We start from the raw sequence: 23,061 nt of genomic DNA, 5'->3' as shown, positions 1-23,061 counted from the left end.
GGTTGATGAAAGTTGCAGTTTTAACTCTAATCTGTAAACAAGTTGAGATTCTTTAATGGTTAGATGGTGGAAAGGTGTAAGTGTATACAGATATTAAATCCTGCAAGTATTTTACAGGCAGAACTCCTCTGTTGTATCACGGACATTGGTGGAATTTTGACTTTGGTGAAAAGGCAGGCTGCTACATAACCTATAACTACAGCTGCTTTTTTGAAACAGTTACATCATTTACAGCATGGCTTTAACTGTGTTTCTGGCATGACAGCCTTCCCCCTCCTGATTTTTATAATTTTTTAAAAATTTCCTGCTTTCTCAGAGCTAACCTTTCTGTGCAGTACAGCAATAAAAGATGTGTCTTCCTGTCTCCCCTGGGAGAAAATGCAGGCTTGTGATAAAGTGGTTAATATTGCCTCCTATCACTACCTCTGTCCAGTTGCTCCTTCTCAGCCTAAATAAATTTGTAGAAGTTCTGTTCAGAGTTTATAGTTCATTATGTTCATTTTCAATTTCAGTGGTTTTAAGTCTCAAAACCGTCTATCTCAAGGCTTTTCCTCTGACAGTATCAGGCTTGTAAAGAAGTAGCAATAATTCTTACTAATCCAATCTCAATAAATGGTTGTCAGTGACAAGTTACTTGTGAGGACCTGAATGGGTTATGTCTGTAACTGTCCTAAGAAATTCCGGCATCCTTCCTGCTTTTAGATGTTTTTCAAAGAAAGAAAAAGCTGGTAATTCAGGCCAGTAACCTTATTTTTGTTGGGAGGAGAACTGGGCATTTTCAGATCTGATGACAGAACAGATCTTAAAGGTAGGAGCCACTTACTGTCTTTCAGATACCTTTTATAGGATATCCTCCCATCAAAGTTGTGAAGGCAAATGCTTTAAATAAAAATTCTGAGATAAATTTAATCCTGTGATCTTTGTCACAAGCAATCTTCACTGTCAGAGTGATTCAGGAGTAACATGAGATTGATTGCCCTGATGCCTGCCTTTGAATTCTGTACAGTTGTGCCAGTTTAATATTAGTTTTGTATGTACTTTATAATGGGAGACTCCCTTCACCTCCAAGGAGGTATTGAACCTTTTCTTTTGCCTGTTCATATATGTACCACAAAATTGCCTTAGATGTTTGTATGCTATCTCCTCAATGAAAGCATCTTAGAAATGGCATTCCTTGATTTTTATCTCTTTTCTGCCATGGAAAAGAACAAACTGTCAAGACTTCTCTGTCAATTAAGAATACTCTTCTGCATTTCTTTGTAATTATAGCTACCTAGAGACAGTGTAAATTAAAGAATCTTTAACAGTACAAGTGCGTTAATCTAGACTGAAGTGATACTGGAACTTGCTTAACTTCCCCTTTTAGTCAAGTTACAGAGGTGAGCTGAAAGCCTGCCTGCTCTTAACTGTGATAGAGTACAACTGTAAAAATTAATGTTTGAAGTAGCTCTGAGTTAAGAGATTTATAAGAACAAGGCTGGTAGCTGCAGATGCTTCTTCATTTTCCCCTCAGGTAAGTGCAAAGTTTATTCATATTTGAATAATATGCCCAGAGGCTTACTTCCATATACAGAGATTTCTCCCAGACTTGTACTATTTGGCCTGGTCTCTTCTCCTCACATAGTTGTAAGACATTTTTTTTGTCTTTCTTAACTAAGCTGTGGATCTGGAGTTGCTTGCTTTTTAATAGTGTCTATTTTAGCCTCTGAGTATCAATTCTATAAATAGGGAAAAGTAGACTTGGTTAGAGTTTTTGAAAGCGGAAGCAAAGTCTTAGAGGTCAGTCATTTCAGAAGTGCTCATTTTCTATTTCAATATCCAGCTAGGCATTTTTAAAGAGTAAACAGGCCAAAAGTAAGTTTTTTGTTCTTCAGCACACTAAGGAGAAGGCTAAAAGCTATGAATTTGCATGTTGGGAATGGTGTTTATGGTGTTGACTTTAAACTGTGTTGCAACACTTGAGTGCTTTACTGATTTGAATATGCCTGATAACAATGCTTGCACGCCAGGGAAGCCTGGTGATGGTGAGGGAGCAGGCAGCTTGATGGCAGATCCAAAGTCATGAACAGTCACATAGATAATAGAATGCATTAAAGCATTATTAATACTCAAGCTTTCAAAATATTTCATAGTTAAGAAAGCTTTTGTGGCACTCTGATTTCTGATGAAAGGTAGCAATAGATTTGGGTTAAAACACTAAACTGTTTTGTTGCTCTCTGTGGAGCATGTTTCTCTCTGTTAACTTAGGAAGAGTGCTGATGTAGCTGAGTGTAACTTAGAGCAGTTTTTATGTAAAGAGTGCATGAAGTTTAGGGTTCTTTGCCTCATAGTTTTTTCCCATTGTAAATATCTGAAGTAGTGTAAGATGCAAAATGTATAGCCTGTATTTAAGCATTTTATTTACTTACTAGGACTTGCAATGGAAAACTTTGACAGTCATAAAATTGATGGTATGAAATATTAATTCAATTTAAACCAGAAATTCTAGAGCTGTCCTTCTTTTGTGGGTACAAGACAGCAGCTTTGTGGGAGCCCAGAGTGCAGTCACTACAGTGGAAAGTTTCCATCAACAGCAGCATTCTGGAGAGTAGAATGTATCAGGTATAGCCATCTGTGGGCTGATTTCTGGCTGTGTATCTTTTTCTGTCCCTCTCCTCCACCCCTTTTTTGTCCCCATCTGGTCTTAAGTACACTTCTTTTCACCTTGTGGATCTTTTGAACTTCTGTGTCGCTCTGTGTGTGATGTAATTCTGCTGGAGTTTGTGTGCTGAGGAATGATGCCGCTTGCCATTCCCCTGCTCTTGCAGTCACACATCTCAGAGGAAGTACAGTCAGTGTTCTGCCTTTGGGCTGGCACAGGTAGGGCTTATTATGACAAAAAGTAGGAAGAGCTGCAGTTTGAAGGGGGTTGAGAATCACTGCCTTTAAGCAGTAGCTTTTATTGTCCAGTAGAAAAGTTATAGCTCTGTTTTCTAAAATAAATCTGCTTCAGTGGCTTGGCACTACCCCACTGTACCTTTTTGGAACAGTGATCCTTGACATAAGTGACTGCTGAAGCAGCTCTTTCCCATTCCAGGCAGAGTGCTTGGTGGAAAAAACTAAAAGTCTGTAAAATACTGTTTGATAATTCCTTATGATAATCAAAACTTTGGTAGTGTGTACAAGAGTTTAAGGTAAGGAAGATATTATTTCCTCTCAGTTTATTTTCCTACCACGTGTTGCTCTTGTGGTGCCATGTGTGTGCATAAAGGCAGCACATGGGGCTTCAGAAACTGCCTCAAAAATGAGGTTTCTCAGTGAATTAGTTCTTGTTGTTGTATTTCGGTATTAACAGGATGTGATACCTTTTAGGGCAAGGTCTGTGTGCCTGAAGTTACAGGTTTTGTATCTTCTCTTGTGATATGTTGTATTTGCTGGTTTCAGAGTAGGCAGAGGAACATAGCTGCTCATGACCTCTGCTATCTGTTAGGAATGTGACATGGAACCAGAGTTATACATGCCACCTTTCTGAACTATCCTTGTTTCCTTGCCTGGCTCTTGAGAATGTTTTTCATGGCCTCATGAACTCCTTAATGACTTCTCTGTTTTGTCATAAGCATGGTGTTCATGATCACAGAGGATAGTCTGGCTGACTAGCAAAACAAAAAGCTGTTTTTACTTTCCCAGTGTGGTTTATTCTTTACTAGTTCTATAGACTTGTTATAGACTCCTGTTTTATGAGAGGGGATAGAATTTGTGAATCTTGTTAATGGTCTAAGCACAAATTTCTTTTGCTTGAAGGCTTCTTCCATGGGAGCAGCTTATTCTGTAAATTAAATACACCTACTAAAATGCAAATTGTGCATTTACGCTCATTTTTCATCTTAGGAAATGGTCCCAGTGTAGGTTCAGTGTTGTTTTTTAAGAAGTGAGTTCTAACTACAGGACATATTATGACATTCCTCTCTGATAATCCAGCAGTAGCCGGTGTTGAAGTTGGTAGATCTGGATGAAACTTTTTTCCCCTAAAGCACATGTGTATCTTTTCCTTTTTTTTGAAATTATTTTTGTTATCTTTGTGAAAGGCTAGTTTGATCAGCAGTTTGGAACACTTGAATGATTTTATAATTGAAAATAGTCTTCATAAAAGATTTTTTTTTTTTAACTATAACGTGTATTTCACTATAACAAGTGAAGTTTCTGTTTATGTCCAGGATTAGACTGGACTGTCTCAAATGATTAAGAAGTTAACTTCTTACTGTCTGTAGGGCCTTAACTTAAAGGCTTAAGAAGCTTAAGTTTTCAGCAGTAAAACAGTAATTTCCATTATTTTTCAGGCTGATGGATGAGAGTTTAACATTAATATCTTTGCTGGATAGGAGTGCAGTATCTGATTTTTGGAGTCTGTATTGCTTCAGCAACTTCTGTCTGTAATGTGATGTAGTGCAGAGATTTTTGAGGTATTCTGCATGTGTGCTTCACGTAGAGTATCTTCACTGACTGCCTGGAGAGTCACTAAACAGCCTCTTCTGTGCTTATGCCTTTATCCATTGCTGCCCTTAGCAGCTCTTGCTGTAGCAGAATTCAAAGACAACACACCTGGCTAAAGTCCTTCTCTTAGTGTTGAATGTTTGGCCTTATCATGAAGGAAGATAAGATAAGGAACTGAGGTATGGCAGTGTTAATTACTTGGAAGCAAATAGGAAGTCATAGTAAAAAACAGGGATCAAATGCATATTTCTCTAGTTGCTGCAGCAACAGGACTGAGTTTCTGTAGCTGAATGACTCCTCATAAAACATGTTTATAAAATAGAAACAAAGTTAGTAATAGGATATGGGACTCCTTTAGTTTCTCTGCAGTGACACATTAACTGAAAGTAGATCCAAGTGAAAACTTTTCATACTTTCAGATCTGAAAGATCTTAGTCATTGTTGGTGGCTTTGTTTTTAATACTATTTTTGCTGATACTTGTATTTTTAAGAAAATAACAGTTTGCACAAAAATGAGATGGAGGCCCCGAAGACCAACATCCATTTCTATATTTGAGTGATATGACAATGACTAAATTAATATTTGTCTTGTTACTAAATTATTGAAAACCAGATTATTTTTTATTTAAAGACAAGAGGACTCCTGGAAGCCTCTTTTTCATGCAAAAGAGTTTTGCACTCCTCTTTGTGAAGTCAGCCCTCCTTTTGTTAGTGAGCTTTCTTTGGTGCTTATGACAACACCATTAGGCAAAAGAAATTTTTTAGTTCAGCCACAGTGGGAAGCATATCTTTATTAACAAGATTTATCGTTATGTAAGTCTTCATACTTCCTCTGTCTTGTTTTTGTCACATTCCAGTATTCAGAGATTGCTGGAAAATGTCTGTTGTTGGAAAGGTCCTGCTATAAGAGATTTCTGCTATAAGAACACCCATAAATCATGCAGTTCTTTGGCAGTGTCTTTGCCACATAAGATGTCCCTGATAAATCGTGTGAGTTCATGAATGGCAATACAAATAATTCCATAGTAGGTAATGTTTGTTTTAGCCCATGCTGGGCATGGTGACCCTCAAACTAAACATTGAGAAAGTTAACTAGCTTTACTTACTCTGAGACTCCTTCTGAGAGAGATACGGGAGCTTTCTGCAGTTGTACTGAGCGAGGCCAGCAAGGCTCAGTCAGTCCTGTTAGAGCAGATGCTTTAATTTTTCTGAGTGCTCCTAATTGTCTGTGTGTGTAAGACTTCTGTCAGCAGCCAGACACATTGTGGTGTGCAATTAACTTTTGCATCTGTACTACATCCAACACACCTTGTAGGCACTGAATCACAGTCCTTGGACAGGTGAGCACTGCAGCACCATGTGATGGATGCAGCTCCTTGCTGGAAGTTACACATCCATGGTGTGCGTGCACGTGCTTCCCTTTGGACCTCTCCAGGCTGGAGCTCGTGCTGCGCTTCCAGCACACAATTCCTGTCACGCTCTTCCCATTCCCACCTTTCTGAGGAGCTCTGGAGCCTCTGCTTTTGGTTTGGTTGAACATTAACCTGATGTGTGGCACTGCCCATGCTCTGGTTGCATGGTGTGCTAAAAGGCCCTGTGGGTTTCTCATGGACAAGCAGCCTAAATCATGCTCTGCCTGTAGAGCAACTCTCTCATCACATGGTTTGATGGAGTCCCTGGTCTAAATCTGGGGACTGTAGAAGCCAGGTACCATAATTGCAAGTCTGGTTACACATACAAGTACAATTTATCCCTGGTTTTCAGTGATACTCTTGAAGTTGGTGGTCGTAGGACTTTTTTCAGGATGCTTGAAGTGCTTGTACTGATGATTGTCTTGTTGAATGTGCTGGCATGTGCCTGAAATAAGTGGTAATTGGATGAAGGGAAGCTGCTACGTGTGCATGTCTGTTGTTGGAGTTTTACTTAAATACAGCAACTTTGTGTCTACCAGAATTATGCTGGCCATGATTTCACAGTTTTGTGTGATACAGTTGCATTTCTTCATGTGTGGATTTGAGTTTTGTGGCTGTGTTTCTTCATGGAAAGTGGTTCTTCAGAATCTGTTAGTCTTAAGTAAGTCTTTCTAGCCTTAGAATGGCAAAAAAAGCTTTGTAGTGTGACACATCTCTAAATAAAAAAAAAAAAAATTGTTCTGGGGTTTTTTTATTATTATTTGACTTCTGTTCCAGGGTAAAGTTTGATTTCAAAGCATGAACTAGCTGCCTTGCTGCAATCTCTAGAACATGTGTGTGAATATTTGAGCATTGGAGTTTGTAATTTTGCTTAAGCAGAAAAATGTAAGACTTGTTCTTAAATGATTCCTTTGTTACTCCAAATACAGGGTAATATAGAAAAAATTGTTGTGCTCCTGTTTTGGCTGAGGTTGTAAGTTGCACATTAAATGTAGGAAAAATGCCTCTGGAGATGATGGCATCTACAAGTACCCTTTGAACAAAGATCTTGTGCTATCTCAGTACATTCTTAAATGAGAGGATGTGGGAGTGTAAGAATGGCTTGAAAATTCATCAGATTTCCTGTGCAGAAACAGGAGTCCAGTTGCCTTTAATGTCTTGGTAGTGAGAAGCGGATGTAAAAGCTGAGAGTCGACAGACAACCTTGTCAGAGTGAGACTTTCTACTCAAGGTCTCAAACATAAGCTTTGCAGTTTCATTTTTTTTTCTTTTTTAACAAATATGGGATCCTGAAAAGATCATTCAGAATGCTTTAGCTAAGAGCTTAAACTATTTACTCATCAGATAAAGTTAGGTACTGTAAACATCACTAAGAGCTGGAACTAATGCCTGCTTCTCTGTGGACTAGATAACAAGCTTGTCTAAATCCAGCTGATTAGAAAATGGGGGGGGAAAAAAGGATATATTGACCAACTACCCAGAGTAAGAGCTTCATAGCATCTTTCCTAGGTTGTCTTCCCCCTTCAGAATTTTTAAATTACAGACTTGTTGGCATAATGATGGGTAGAAGGGACACCTGACTCTACTCTCTATTTAAGGAGTCTTAAATTGATTGTCTGCCTGAGAGCCAGGCTCGTGCCTCCCTCCCAGCTGAAGCTGGGACACTTTCTAAGTAAGAATATGAAGGACACTGAAGCTGGGACATGTTACAAACTGGGGCTTCAGGTGTGTATCCGGGAAAGACTAAGCACAACAGAGCCTGGTGAGAAGGAATTTTTATGGAGTGGGAAAGTCTTTTGTGTTTAGACTTTGCTTAGGACAGATCCCTGTCCAAGTGAGATCTTAAACTGATCTTGCAGTTAGAATATGGAGCTTCTATCTTATAATTACAAGCCTTAACTTACTGAAGAGTTTGTGTAGCTTGCTCATAACTGTAGCAGCTAAAGCTCTTAGAAAGCAGAACTGGTCCACTGGCTCTGGTCACAGGAGGATCTTCTTTCATTGTGCTTCTGTAGGCAGTAGAACAAAACAGGGCTGATCTGACGATCAGTCCATGTGTTAATTCCTGGTTTCTATAATGTCATTGAGTGCCTTGGTTGGGTGTTGTGTATCCAAGGAGAAAACACACACTATGTGAGATCTGAGGTCAAAAAATTTATGGTATCTGTACTTGAGAGTGAAGAAATATTCCAGGTTGTGCCTTGTGCCTGTTTCTCTGTATGGCAAAAACATTTTATGACAAAAGAACTGCTCCTGACATTCATTATAAGAATTATCAGACTTTCTACAAGGACTCTGCCCTTCTGACCAAGTTTCTGTAAGTTACATGATATGAAATTAATTGTCCTCCTCCTTTGTATTTATCAAGAACATCCTCTCATTAGAAATAGGAAAAGATTAGTCCTGTCCCAGTCTGTCTGTACGTACTTGCCCTTTTCACCCTGCTATGGAAACCTGCTCCATTACTAATCTGGAGAACATGTCATCTGTGTCCTGCCTCTTCATCTCTGAGTTGAGTCACTCTAGGACTTGAGTCACTCTCAGAAGAGTAGTTCTGTTTCAAAAGGGAACTGGAGAAAATATTCAACATGTTATTTCAAGTCTGGCATCAAATACATTCTTCTCTGCTCACAGTTAAACTTTAATCCTGTCTAATATAAGAGTATTCAAATGATTGGCATATTTACTGCTTCCACATTTGTCTTTGAAACAGAGGCATATGCTTATTGTATGGCTAAATGGAATAAGTATTTATCAGTTTAAGTTTAGTTGTTTTTTTACACAAGAGCTACTTTCTTCTTATTGCTGCATTTGTAGTAAATGCAGATAAATGTTCCTGAGCTCCAAGAAACTGAGTAAATTAGGGCTTGAAGGTCAGTAATAGTCTGGTGGGAGTCAGAACTTCTGCAATGTGAGCAAAGTCTACTGAAATTGGAGCATGCACTATTTCCAGTTGTAATTAATAAATAATAAAACAAAAAAATATAAGGATAGTCATCTACTAAATGTCAGTCCTTCTGTAATACTTAGTTATTTTGAAAACCTGTATTTTTCAGGGAAGTTGCTAAACTGTGCTGCTGTACTGAGCTTGAAGTACCAAGTCCAGTGTTTGAAAGCTGCAATACAGGTCTGACAGGAGAAAGTGTTCACAATTGGAAATCCTTTATATGACTTTGGAGTAATTAGTGGAGGAAAAGCTGGTCAGTGTTCTGTTTGGTAAATTACACTTCAGAGAATACATTGTGTTGGGCTGATAATACTTTAAACCTCTGCCAAATGTTTGCCATAGGACAAGGGAAGGTGATGTGTGTGTTCCATCTTTGTCTTTGCAACTCTTAGCTAACTGGATGATCCTAATTTACTCACAAATTAGCTGCTAGTACATGAATAAATACTAGAGATACATTTTTAACCATAAGTAATGGATTTGCAGCTCAAACCTGTAAGGACTAACGTGCTTAAGTCCTGTAACTCATGCTGTTCTGATGAATGAAAAAAAAAAGGAATAGTTAGCTGTTGAAAATGGTGTCACTAGAGTGCTCCAGTGTTATATGGAAGCAGAGCTGCAGGCTACTGGAGGCAAATAGTTTTAACTTTGGAATGTGTCTTTGCATCAGTGTTATTAACTGCATGATGTACAGTTGAAGCTGTACTATTGAGTTTTAGAGTAATTATTTGATCTTAAACACTTGGTTTAATTTCTGTCCTGGAAATAAAGGAATGACAGATTACTTTCTCAGCTGTGCAGAAGTGAATATCTGGGGATTTTTGAATAGTTCTCAGACTACCAATTCCTCAACTCACAGGAGAATTTCTTCTTTCAACTGAAAATTAAAGTTTTGACAAAATATGTTCATAAGGGAAAAAAGTAGCCTGTATCATTTTAGTGGGATATTAAATTCGCAAGTTTTCTTGTTGTGGACCTGTTAGTGAGTTCTGGTATTTTTATGTTTTCCTGTTTTTGTAGGACGCTTTTTTTTTTCCTTTCTGCCTCTTTTTTGCACAGCTATTTACTATGAAGAGTAGCCTGCCAGAAGCTCTGCAGGGGTTATTTTGACTGTTCAGTGTGTGTGTGCTGTCTTGGTCTGACACCAGAATTGTTTGTAAGGTACCCTAAGCCTTCTGACACTTAGTTATCTTTATGGATCTTTATGGCTTATTTTTTCTTCAGCTCCTTTTGTATACTGTGCATTTCAGATGGGCTGTTGTGTCTAGCAGTCTTTTGTGGCCTGTGTTAGGGAGGCTACATCACCTTAAATCCACATTACTGTCTCTCCTGTGCTTTCTATGTTTTGGACTAAGCAAAATCAAGCTCAGGCAAAGATGATGTATGTTATGTGATTTTTAAATGTGGTTCATATCTACACAACAGTGTTAGGTATACAGGCTAGGTGGAGTTACTCCTAAATGGAATTCAGAGAAAGCTTTTGAGCTGAAATAGCCTGCATGTTAAGTTGTGAAATCTACATTTGTCTGGGCTTTTGAAGATTCTATGTAGGTTACTAAATAAAGAGGAAATAAAATGGCATCTCAGGCCACCCCAGATGGTCACTTCAGTAGTGTCCTTGGGATGTGATTGTCTGACTGGAGCAAGGCAGAGACCTGGAGTGTGGGCTATTGGGTCAGCAGTTGAAGGTTTGGGCAGAATTGAAGGACAGACTGACCTCTGCATCAGTTTCCCTCTGCGTCTCAGCCCTGAGTCATTCCTGTTACCTGCTTGTGAAGACATGTAGCCAGTTCTGACATGGCCCTTACAAGGCCTGTAAGCGTCAGGCTTGCTTTAATGGTGGCAAAGACTGCAAAATTGTTTAACTTGAAGCTCTATGTCAGCACTGCTATATCTGACAATAACTGCTTGTTTTGCCTCAGTATTTCAGCAAACTGTCTTGAATGGAGTGCCCAGAATCCCTCAGTAAAACCAGCTAAGCCCTGTGTTAGTGGCTTTACCCTTTGCTCCTAAGGACATAGCCATTAATAAATTTCTCAGAAGTTTTCTTCCTTGTAGCTCAAATGAGTGTGAAACTTGGAGGCTTGAGAAGCACTTGCTGTGCCACTGCCTGTTGAAACATGTACCCAGGGAAGAGCAAACACTGTGCAATTCACAGAAAGCTTTTTGCATCTTTATGGTTAATGGTCTTCTTGAGCATGAATTTTGTATGGAGAACAAGATTTAATCAGGTGCTGTGCTAATTCCACCTTCCCCTAAAGTGACAAAACTAATGAAGTAAGGGATGGTCGCTTACATCAAGAGGTGAAGGCTCCCTAATTTAGCAGGAACAAGTAGGTTTATTGTCTGCTTCCTTCTTTTGAATTCATCATCCTACAAAGCTGTGCCAGCACAGTCTCTGGAGGGCAGGCAAGGATATCTCCTGGGAATGAGCTTACTCTTTTGTGGTTCACCTGCTATTCTCATTAGCCTGTCAAAGAAACACTGTTAATTTACTCCACAAAGGTCTACTGAAGTAAAGAAAATTAGTTTGTGAACAAATCTTGTCTGTAAACTAAGATGGCAGCTAACGTGGTTTTTCTCAGCTATGCTATTTATGCTGTAGGTTACAGTTTGGGGATGTGTTATTTAAAAAGAAAAATAAATCTCTCTTGACAGGTTTTATGGACTGAATGGGATTAATCTAGATCATATATAAGGAGTTGTTGCCTTGAAAGCTGTAGAGATCTTCTGAAGGGGCCATGTTTTCTGCAGCTTTTCTGTGTGTGCTTCCCCCTCAGCAGCCGTGTCCTCCTTGCTGTGTGCAGTGCTCCAGTGCAGCAGCCTCCTTCCTCTCCAGTTCCTCCTATCACACCAGGCTTAATTCTTTGCCCTGTGCTGGCAGATGATGTGCTTCCAGTGCTTTTCTGGATGTTTCCATCATCTCTTCAATCCACTGTAACATATGGCAGTTCTGCCAGGTGGGATTCTCCCATCCAGAAGTGCCCCACAGCAATTGCTGCTGGCACTGGCTGCACTTTCTCCGGAAGCCAGGCTGCAGGAATGGGTTGTCAGGGAGGAGGAACTACAGCACAGGAAATGCTGAGCAGCCAGGAGTGGGAGCAGTGCAGGACTGGAGAGGGCAGAAGGGTCTCCAGTGAGCTTAGGTATTCTTTTCAGTAAACCTGCTTGTTATTTCAGTAGTTAAAAGGAGATTTAATCATTCAAATTTGTCAACATGATGCCATGTGTCCTGACAGTGGAACAGCAGAAATATAACAATTTTCCTGTTTAATGAAATGATCAATCATGCTTGAAAAAAATCAATTTTTGGTACTGAATAAGAAGCTTTTCATACTGCCGTGTAGCAGGGTAGAAGGAAGTGTTTTTGATTGAGTGTATTGAAGGAACTTGTTGAGTTTCTTAAATGGTCACTCAGGCAGCAAGACTTTCAATTCTGTTATGGACTGTAGGCAGTGATGGAAGTGCTCTGCTGTGTGCTTGCCAAGCAGCATGAATGAGAGGATCTTATGGCTTCCATTCAGTTTATAAGATAATTGTTAACCTATACAGTTGTCTGGCAAGAGGGACTGAATAGGGTGGTGGAACAATTGTTTAAACAAAGCCTGTGCATTAATGGAGTGAATGTGTTTTGGGTGTTTTTTATATTTCCCCTTCTGCAGGAAAGAAAAATAGTGCTTCTTACAACATTTGCAGGGAAAAAAAACCACATGAACTTGACAGGCAGTTGCTTATCTTAGGTACTTCTTTGAAACAAATTGGCAAAAGTTATCATTAGTTAATATTACTCTTTTTTTGGTTTTGCTTTTCAGCTGTCATTTGCAATTACATGCTTCGATGTAGCTGTGGATAGGATCCCTTGGTTTTATTTGGCCATTATATTTGGCATAGTATCTCACAGTCCTTGCCATTTTTCCTAGCTGTGCTCCTCAGATTGCAGGTTTTCCCTTTGCAGAGAGGGCAGGAGGCAAAGAGTGGCACCTTTTGGATGGTAGTTTTCACTGTGACTAAAATCGTTCCCCATCCTCAATGCTTTATAACTCTTCCTCTTCCCTCCACCCTTCCCAAGCTGGGGCAAATCAGTAATGTTATGGTGTTTGTGATTATATATTTAACTGCAAAGCCACATATTTTTGTTAAATGCCCATTAATCAGGATTACCTGATGTAAGAAGAACTGCTGATAGCTGATTAAATACAAATTAACACTGAATATTTCATGCCTCTTCAGCTGGATTTGAAATGACATGACAGGGATTTTATATTTCTAAACCAAGCTTGTGCTAAAAACAGACATGTTGCAGAATATGCTTGACTTTGCTTTAAGAAGCAGAAAGAGAATTGGAGGACAAAATGGGAAGACCACCCCATTTAAAGAAACTTGGAGATGTGAGATACTAAAAAGAAGGATTCTGGTGCCAGGAATACCTGAAGCAAGAGCAGCAGTGGTTTTACTGGAGACACTTTAAGTGACAACACTTTAATATTTAAATTAGCTGAAATCCTTGAAAGAGGAGCAGCCTACAAAACCCCAAAGGGGAAAAGACTTATGAACCTTTCACCACAACAGAAAGATATCAGTTCTGGGCAGTTCATCACCCAGTTACTGTACTAAAAAAGGTTGGCTACTTGCTATATAAATCTACTCCAAATGAGCTGAAATACCCTCCAAATGCTTGCAATGGAATCTCTCAGTGCTGCATTTCCATAGGAAATGCTGTTTTGTCTGATCATACAAATACTGATTTTTCTAAACCAGAAGCTTAATTTTGAAGCAGAAAATCCTAGTAACCCTAGAGAAGTCCAGATAGGTAAAAACTTCTATTTGTGGCATTTATCTTTAACTGGTGAAAACCATAGCAGTGAAGTGCTTTTCCCTGTGTGCAATGTATGTGGCACTGTAAATAAAGCTTGAACTGAGACCTACTTTTTTCTGCTGCAATTATGTGTAACTCGGCTCCGTAATGCAGAGATGTAATGCTCTATTTTTTGTGCTGTAACTATATGTAACTTAACTCGGTAATGCTGAGCTGCAATGCTCTATTTCTGATGCTTGTGATCATGGCTAGCTAATAGCCTTACTGACTCACAGAAGAGTTTGTGAGGATGCTTCTCTGTTTGCTTGTAATGTCACTTCCATAAAATCACCAAGTGTTTTTGAATTCTGCATGTCTCATTTGCATTCCTAAAGGATTATGTAGGTTCCTTGGCACTGCAGGATTAACTTTGATTTACCCCTGGCACTGGTTTATGTGATTGAAATACCATGTATTTTTTATGTGTAATGGGGTTCTTCTGTTTTTTCAGATTGTGAGGACGAGCTGCTGCATCAATAATCTGAAGAAGGGAGTTCACTGTTAAGACTGCAAGAAGATACTACTAACTGGTAAACACTTGCTTGGGTTTCTTTGCTTGTTGAATATTTCTTTGTTTTCTGTAATATTTTAGGCCAAGGAATACAAAGTATTTTGATCTGTTGAAAGCAGGTAGTTCATGCAACATTTTTTCTTTCTAACTGTAGCTCACCAGACAAAAGACTCAGTAGCAGTGGATAATGTGTGGGCATTTAAATTGGAATACAAATTGATTAAATTCCTGCTCTCTCAATGGAAGAAAAAAGACTGTTGCTTTTTTTTTTTCCCTGTAATGACATGTTAGACATAGTCTGTTTGCTTTTTTAGCTGAGACAAATACGATGTGTCTGTACTGTGTTCTGTATAAATACTATTTGAAGTGTGATAGTGCAAACAGTGAAACTTCAAATATAGTGCTTCATAGTCTGGAGAGAGACAAAGGGAAGTCTTTACAGAAGTCCAGATGCTTTAGAAGATGCCAGTAATGTGCTTGTAATTATTCAATGGATGTTTGTTGAGGCCTAATTTTCACTGAGGATAATGTAGGATAGTAAAACTAAGGATGTCTTGTGATTCCCAGACATACCAAGTCATGTGCAGGCTGCTTCTGGGTACAGAGCAATAATAGGATCATCAGTGAAGAGCTATGACCACTTTATAGCAGTTTGCCAGTCCTTAAGTTAAGAAGATGTTGAGCTAGAATATTGCACCTGAGAATTTAGGACATTGGAATGTCTTGACATAGGTAAACCATGTGCATATTGATAATTGGTACCAGAATTACTGCTCACCTCTCAATTACTTAATACTGTAAATGAAGTAGCAGTTTTCCTCTGTAGTTACACCTTCCTATACACTTTCCATCAAGCTTGGATCTTACCTTTCTGTTTACTGCTGCCACTTGAGCTGCAGGGCTGATTAAATTTGTGTCAAGAGAGGGTTCTTTGCCCAAACTGGGTGATGTGGCTGTGTTCAAGGAAGAACATGGAAAGAAGCACATCCTAGCCAAGAAGAAAACATTAAGCTTTCATGACTTAAGCATTTACAGATGCTTTATTAATCTTCACTTGCCAGTTAATTTGCCTAAATTTTATAAGCAGTCAAGGATAACTTTATAAAGTTCTTTTGTGTAGCTGTTGCAGAGAATATTCAAATGCTTGGTTTGGTTACTCTGCCAAACCTAGATTAATGTTAGGAAAGTTTTGAAAGCTTATAGTAGTCAGCAATGTGCATCTGTCAGAATGATATAGTAAAAACAAAGTTTTTTTAGTCTTTTTTTTTTTAATATATAAAGATGACTTTCATAGTGCAGCTATTTCTGAGCGGTAATTTCAAGAGTTTTGTTGCCTTTAAAATTACAGTTCCTGAAGCTAAAATACATATGAGACTCATTCCTAAATACTGGGTTTGAAAGTGTATGACCTTCAGCTTACAGGAGAAAAAATCTCTGGCATGTAGTGTGCCACCATTTGAGGTACCAAAGCACTGTATTGCCACCATAAGGTTTGAACCACATTATCATTATCTGATAGTAACTTTTAGGATAATACTTTGGATTATTCTGATTGTATATGATGTGAATAAGTAATGTGTGTCTTTCACGAAATTTGAGTGCATAGCTTGCCCTGTACAGAAGACTGAAAAGCTCATAAATCTAGAATTGAAGTCTTCTGTCTTTTTCCCTACTTTGGCTTCCTTTTCCAGCCCATCATCTCTCCATCTCTCTCGGAGAGAGAAGTCTAACAGGATGGCCATGCTGAGTGAAACGGGGTAGTTCTGTGAAGTAGCTCTTTGTCTGCAGCTGTGGTAAAGTATTTATCTTAATTCAGTATTTCCTTTAGGATTAGTAAGTCTTTTTTAGCTTGGGGTAGTGCTGCAGAAACTTGGTTTCACTGTTTCCAGCAGTAACTTTGATTTGGAAAGGCAGGAACTGAGAGCCTGCTGAGCTCTACTGTGTTTTAGACCTGACCCAGGTTCTCAGCACAGGCCCCCAGCTCTGGGACTGTGCCGAAGAGAGGATGTTACACGTGGGTGCTGCATCCCTTGGGACAGAGTGTGTCTGTGTCTGGGTCTTGCATGACTAGTGCCAAGATAAAAATTCTAACCCAGCTGGTCCTTGATGTGGTGCAGACCAGCCCAAATGGTTGTGGAAGATGTGCATGCCCATTTTATCCAGGTGGTGTTTCTTTTGCTTAAGATATTTCAACTGTCCATTATCACAGACACTGAAGGCTGAGTAACATTTCAGTGTTTGCCCTATTTTTCTTGTATTAGCTGCTATTTTTCATTATGCTAACTTAGCTTGTATGGGATTCTTTTTCCAGAGTATCAGTTGTTCAGAAAGATCTTAATAATTGCCTTCTGCTTTCACATATAATCTCTGATAATTATTCACTCTCCTTTTAGTGTTATCTCTTACATGCAGCTTGAACTTGTCTGCGTGCTTGAAGATTTAAAAATCTTTCCATGCAACTTAGAATTGTTCCCCTGTAATGATGATGGGAGATGTTTTGAACAAACTGATTAACATGTTGTGAAGTCTCTGTTCCAGTACTGATATTGCATTGATATTGTGGGTGGATTAACAGGTTTTTCATTTATGCTAATTTTAATAAATATGAAAACACCTTCACTATTATGTACAAAGAGAAAGCAAATGCATACCTGCCATTTTCTTATTAATTTTGAGAACTCTTTGTTGTGGCTTGTATAGCTCTTATGAAAGTAATATTTGTCTGGCTGACACATCTTTAAATGTTTTGCTTCCTTTTGTGAAGAATCTTTAAAACTTCTTCAGTAACAATGTCAGTCTTTTCGTGCAAATCCCTTAGTGTGTCTTAATATGTGTTAAAAAGAGCAGGAAAAAAATTGTTGTCTTTATACTTGTGTGTGTAAAAAAGGTTTGAAGTGAAGGATCTCCTGCAGAAGAGATACTGTATTTGACTAAGGCCCTATTCCATGTGTTTACAGAATTCTGCTTGATTTTGACTAGCAAGAAAATTTGTATGAAGTCAAACATGCTGCAAGAAATAAAGCTAGGTTCTGTTTTCTTTTGCTCAGTGCTAAATGTTTTCTCCGTTAAACAAGGAAATAGGTTTTATAAATGTGTAGCTTTGAATGGCTGATTTCAGATGGGTTTGTCTATTTGTGTGTTTGTTTGATGAAACTTTTGTAACCAACACAGAAAGTGGTGACATTACAAATATTTCTAAAAGCTTTCAGTGCAAAACCCACCAGATACCAAAAGCAGGGTAATGTGGGAATATCAGAGGTAAAAGAATAACCTGCTACAGTGATGTTATAGAATGTAAATATGTTAAGAAAAATTGCCTTTCTGACAACTGAAACCACTTGTGTTTCCCACTTGTGCCACAACTTAAAAACTATCTCCTTTGAAATTGGTGCTCTAAATATATTGTTGTAGGTTTGTCTGTAAATTCAGCAGAGCCTCTTGAATTGATTTCTCATTCATGTGGAAGTGGGTTTGTGTTAAATGGCTCTTAGTACATGGAGGTTAAGTACTTGTTGTGATTTTGACACTCAAGATAATGTGGTAGAAATTCTGATCATGACACTGGTATTCAACCAGCCTGCATTTATTTTGCATTAATTGTGGTGTCTAAGGCAAAAAGAGAGGAATGTCTGACTTTGTTTAGGCTGAACTGAGCTGTCTTGTACTTATTTGCTTTATTTTGTCTTGGGGCTTGTTTACTGTGCCTCGCTGCAATAGCACAGGAGTAGATTGAGGTGTTAGAAGCTTTTATGCAATGCTGTGTTTTTTGAAGTTTAATAGTGTGTATTATCAATGTAAATAATGTGCCTGTGCTGAGGGAAGATAATGTATCTTTTTTTCCACAGTAGAGGTAAAATAAGTTAAAGCTTGAACAAAGATTGTAGTAACCTGCAGATGATCGCTGGCAAGACTTTTTCGCTGTAATCAGATGGAATTCAGTGTCGAGCTCTTCCAAAATATCTTTCCTTTATGTGTAGTAGTCCTACTGCAATAGCTAATAGTGTAGTTTAAAAAGTAGTTTTGAATTTGGTTTAAAGGCTTATTTAGTAAACTGTGCTCTGCTTGAGACTTCAGCCATGCCGATTTGTTTATGAAGGTAAAGCTGCTATTTTTCTTTACCTGTAAATAGTTGCTTAGGACAACATGAACTGTTTAATTCTGTTTGTCCAATGAGCCTTCAAATCAAAGGCATTAATTTAAGGGTTGTTTTGACTTTTTGAAAAGTCACTTTTAAACAGGGCAGCAAAATATGTAAACTTTTCTCATCAGAAAGACATTTGACCTGAAAAGCTGTGCCTGTTGAGACAGGTGACTGTGGAGGTTCATATTCAGTTTTATGTAGTCTGTTCTATTAGGTTAATGTCAGATGTTGCTTATTTCAGTTCCTGACTTAGAGAAGAACTCTAAAATACTTGTTAAAGGACAATTCTAGGTTTTGTGGAGGGAGGGTTGTTGTTTTTTTTTTTAACTCTGTAGGCACTTAAACTATAAAGTCTTTTAGTTCTTGTTAGTGTTCAGCTTACTGCTTGACCACATAACTGCAGTTTTATTATTTAGAATCACAGAATGTCTCAAGTTGAAAAGGACCCACACCCATCTTAAAGTTCAGCTCTCTGCTCCTTGCAGGACTCCCTACCACAAAATCATGTGACTTAAGAGCATTGTCCAGATACTTCTTGAGCTCTGTCTGCCATGACCACTTCCCTGGGGAGCCTGTCCAGTGACCAGACACCCCCTCAGTGAAGAAGCTTTCCTTAATGTCCCATCTGAACTCCCTCTGGTGCAGCTAGCCTCCCTTTAGGTGATCATGGAATTAATCTGAGAAATTATTAAAAAGAAATAGTGTGCAGCTGCCGAGACTTAGTGCCATTAAATTACAATGCAGGAATTAAGACCTTGTTGTATAGCTTCTGGTTTTTTGGTTTATTTTCCTTCCTGTTGGACAAAGCTGTTGAATGCACCCAGCAGTCCCTAGGGACTGAATCTGGACATTCCATGTTTTTACTAGATTAATTTCAAAACTGTATTACTGCAGTGTATAGCTGATTGGAAAAGTTTCTTCATATCCTGCCCTCTTCTGCTTTTTAATTGTAGCTGTGACAATTATTGCAAATCTTTGTGTAAATGGAGCTCACAGATCTCCTGGACAAGCTGGAGGCACTTTCAAGAGTCAGTGCTCTGTGACAGTTCCTCTGGCAGGAGCAGAGCTCTTCTGTCCTTCTTGACAGAAATTGCTGCTTGTGCCAAGGCTCTCATGGAGCCACCCTTTGGAAAGTCCTGCCTCGTTTTGTGGATGAGTTACAACTGGAAGGAGCTGCCTCTGCTGAGATTTGCATAGTGGGGCAGGCCTGGGGGAAGGAGTTAAAGTGAACTGCTTGGCTGTCACCTAGAAACTGCTCAGCCCTGAGCTTGTGACAAAACTTACTGCTGCTGCTGTCCATAGGAAGGGCTTTTCAGGCTTTTAAAAATCTAAACTGTGTTCTTAGCAATCTGAAATAAACACATCCATTGTCTCTTCTGAGCAGAAGAGGAGCTGTGTGGGATACTTCCATAGCTGTAGCATAATCAGCTTAGGTCTAAGTTCATCTTAGAGTTTTACTATCAGAGGGGTAACTAGGGCTTCAGCTCTCAATTTTTTATTGCTGTTGATGAACAGTTGATGGTTAGAACTCACTAAAACCAGTAAAAAGATCTTTTAGGTGGTAAGTTGTTGCTATGGAACACAAAAGAACACAGGTGCACACCGCTGCTCTCAAGGTGAAGAGCAAAAGGGAAGTTTATTTTCTGACTCCAACATTTATAGTTTTCCAAAAGTGACAGTGGATTGGAGGGTGACAGTACCACCTCTCCAATGACAATGGACAAACCAACAGTCCATCAAATTTCTCCTCCTCCCTAAAAGAATGCAAAACAATGTGTTATTTACAGAAAGTGTGTGAGAAGGTTCTCTATGAGAATGTCAACATCAGAAGGCTTAGAAAATGATAAAAAATCAGGGCGACAGTAAGTGACTGTAACTCTTCTGTGGCTTGTTTTTTTTTTTGTTTGTTTGTTGGGGTTTTTTGGAGGTTTGTTTTTTTTTTTTTTTGTGGTAGAAGTTCCTTGCTGTTCATGTGACCTAGTACAGTCCTGAGGGTTTTTTTTTTGGTGGGTTTTTTTTTTGTTGTTGTTGTTATTTTTGGTGTTTTTTTTTTTTTTTTAACCCTGAGAGTAGAAATCTAGATTATAAGGAATAATAACTCGTCTGTTCAAGCATTAGGGAATAGGGCTTTGGGTCTTGGCGTTGCTCAGAGCTGCTCCTACACCACTAATAATGTGAATGGGAAAGCCCTGCTGACCTTTCCTTGTCTTACAGTTTGTGTTGTGCAAACTTCCTGGGACAGGACATGGTTTCATTTCTGTTTTGATGATATTGAGCCAGAACTCTCTGTTAAACTCTGTCATATTCCTAATAAATTATATCATCTGTATATCTTAGATAAATAAGCTGTTGAATTACTTGAGTAGTGTTCAGGAACACTTCACAACTGGGTGTTAACAGCATAAAAACAAAGGAAGCATCTACTGTGGCAAAATAATGATGCCAGGTAGTCATTAAACATGCAATGGAGAGCAAATGCCAATATCATTTAAAGGTGTAGGAATGATGCCCCATCTCTTCCTACCTTAGGAAGGAATATTTCAGTAGTTTTTTTTTAAGGAATGAAAACCTGAATTCTAGAGAGTTCTTAAAAATTCTGCTTGTGTTTTATATCCAGTACTAAATCACTTCAGGGTTTGGATTTATGAAAGTTCAAAAGAAATTCAGGAGATAATATGTTACTGAAAGAAGAAAGTTCAGTTGTTTGAGTAATTGACTGTTAGACACAGGACTTGCTTTAATAATTCTTGCAGTCTTTTTTAATTTTTTGGGGTTTTTTTTTGTAAAACCAGAAGCTGTGTTGCTTGGACTAAAGTACCACAGCTCCAACCCTTACTCCACTACCAAAAAAAGCAACAGAACACAAACTAAAACACAACTCTGAATTAAACAGCTAAAGCAGTCCCATCTCTGCTTTACTCAAATTCCTTATTTGTCTTCTGGTTTCCCAAACTTTTTTTTTCCTCAACTTATTTCTATAATTGAAAAAGTTTATTTGGCAGTATTTAACTTTCTGATCTGGTTAAAAAAATCCCTTGTAGCTGATTTTCAACTTGCAGGGTTTTTTTCTGTGTAGAGCTTTGAGATGCAAAAACGAAGATTATGATAGTTTTTTTTTACTTTTTCCACTAAGCCAAAGTAATGGTTTGTCCCAGAAACAAACCATTATGCGTAAGTGAATGAAAATAAAAATTTTCATGATGAATGCCAGTTTTGTGTGAATATCCTTTTTGGTCATGCAAGCTTCTGAAATATCTTTTCATTTTCCCTTTTTTCTTATTTCTTTTTGAAGTTGTTGGAAGGGGTATACGTATAAAACCTTGTGTCCCTCCTATTGGTCTGCAATGCAGCATGTAAACTTTTCTCAAAGCTTTCAGGGAATCTTTTAGGTTGGAACAGGCATGCAAGGTCAAGTCCGACCATCACCCTCCGCTGCCAAGTCCACAACAATATAATGTGATATATTAACTACAAAAGGTATTAAAAAAAACCAACAACCTTGAAATTAAGATCATATGAAGTGAAGCTGCTATGCAACAGTAACAGCTTAGAGATAATGTATCCTATGAAAGTATAGTAATTAGGGAAAATTAAATAAGCTTGAAAAATTAGAGTGGAACAGTAGACCCTCTGATACATTCACAGTCCATTTCTATTATTAAATTACAAATTTAAAACATGGGTTTGAGTGTAGCAAGTAATATTAGGTACTGTAGCAGCATTGAGAAATTACATAGGAAAGGGAAGGATTTAATATAACATATGGACTTTTAAGATGCAATTTTGCCTCACCAATGGAGAAGAAAGGAGAAGAAAGATTTGAGCTGGAGCTTTACAATCAGAAATCAAAAAAGTGTTTTTATAGCAAGCAACCAGTACATTTGCTCTTTGTGAAGAACTGAGATCACTTTGCAGTAGTGGTAGCCTGCTTTGCTAATCTTAGTCTCCTATACAATTGCCATACAGATATAGAAGAACCTTTGTCTACGATCACTGATGTTAAACACCAGGGTTCACATCCATTTAGCATTGAGCCATGGGTTCATCTGCAGATGCCCTGCTGAAACTCCCTTTGAAATATGATCCTAGCAATGAATTATTTTTTATAGCTTAGTCATGTGTTATTGTTATTGAAGTAAAAATCAAATTTTATTACTAAACATTTCTGAGTTTTCTCTTTTTATTACCCACAAGATGTGGGATGTATTTGACTTGTGGCTCTGTTTTGGACTGGGCTTGATTTTTATGTTTTAGTGTGTGCTTCTAAGAGTAACAAGTTTTTTAGAGCTGTTTCCACAAACTTTATTTCAACTGAAACTGAATCAAGAGAGCAGGAACAGACTTTGAGCTAGATCCTGTTCTCTTCTGGATCCAAGGGCCCTTAGCATGAATGAACTGAGAACATCTGTGCCGTAGTCCACAGCTGGTTCACATGGATTTCAGGGTGGTGGTGCCTACCAAGAGGAGTCCTAGTGCAAGCTTGAACTGCAAACTAGAACTTGGAACATTTGCTCTGTCAGAGGAGCAGTCTACTGTGTTTTGAAAACAGCTTTAGTCTGGGTGCCCAATATTTCACATAGAGCACATGAATCCCATGCAAGCTTTTGCTAGTAAGTGTTGTAAGCTTTGTGAAGTTCATACTTTCTGAAGTCCCTGATGAGCTGAGATACCAGTTGAGTAGACAGAAAGTAATTTAGATTCTTGGTGCAAAATTATTGATCATTA

At 38.4% G+C, this 23,061-nt stretch overlaps 1 protein-coding gene across 4 annotated transcripts in view; it reads left to right on the top strand.

Moving 5' to 3' along the window:
• CYRIB (CYFIP related Rac1 interactor B) overlaps window positions 1-23,061 on the top strand; it is a 97,338-nt gene that overhangs the window by 40,449 nt on the left and 33,828 nt on the right. For all 4 annotated transcript variants that reach the window (XM_030226872.2, XM_030226869.2, XM_030226874.2 and 1 more), the window contains exon 2: window positions 14,136-14,214. The gene's annotated coding sequence lies outside the window, so the exon portion shown is untranslated. The remainder of the gene's footprint in view (window positions 1-14,135; window positions 14,215-23,061) is intronic.

Source organism: Serinus canaria, chromosome 2 (genome assembly GCF_022539315.1).
Source record: "Serinus canaria isolate serCan28SL12 chromosome 2, serCan2020, whole genome shotgun sequence".
Lineage (NCBI taxonomy): Eukaryota > Metazoa > Chordata > Aves > Passeriformes > Fringillidae > Serinus > Serinus canaria.
Note: the sequence above shows the minus strand (reverse complement) of the source record. Positions and strands in the feature narration are given on the sequence as shown.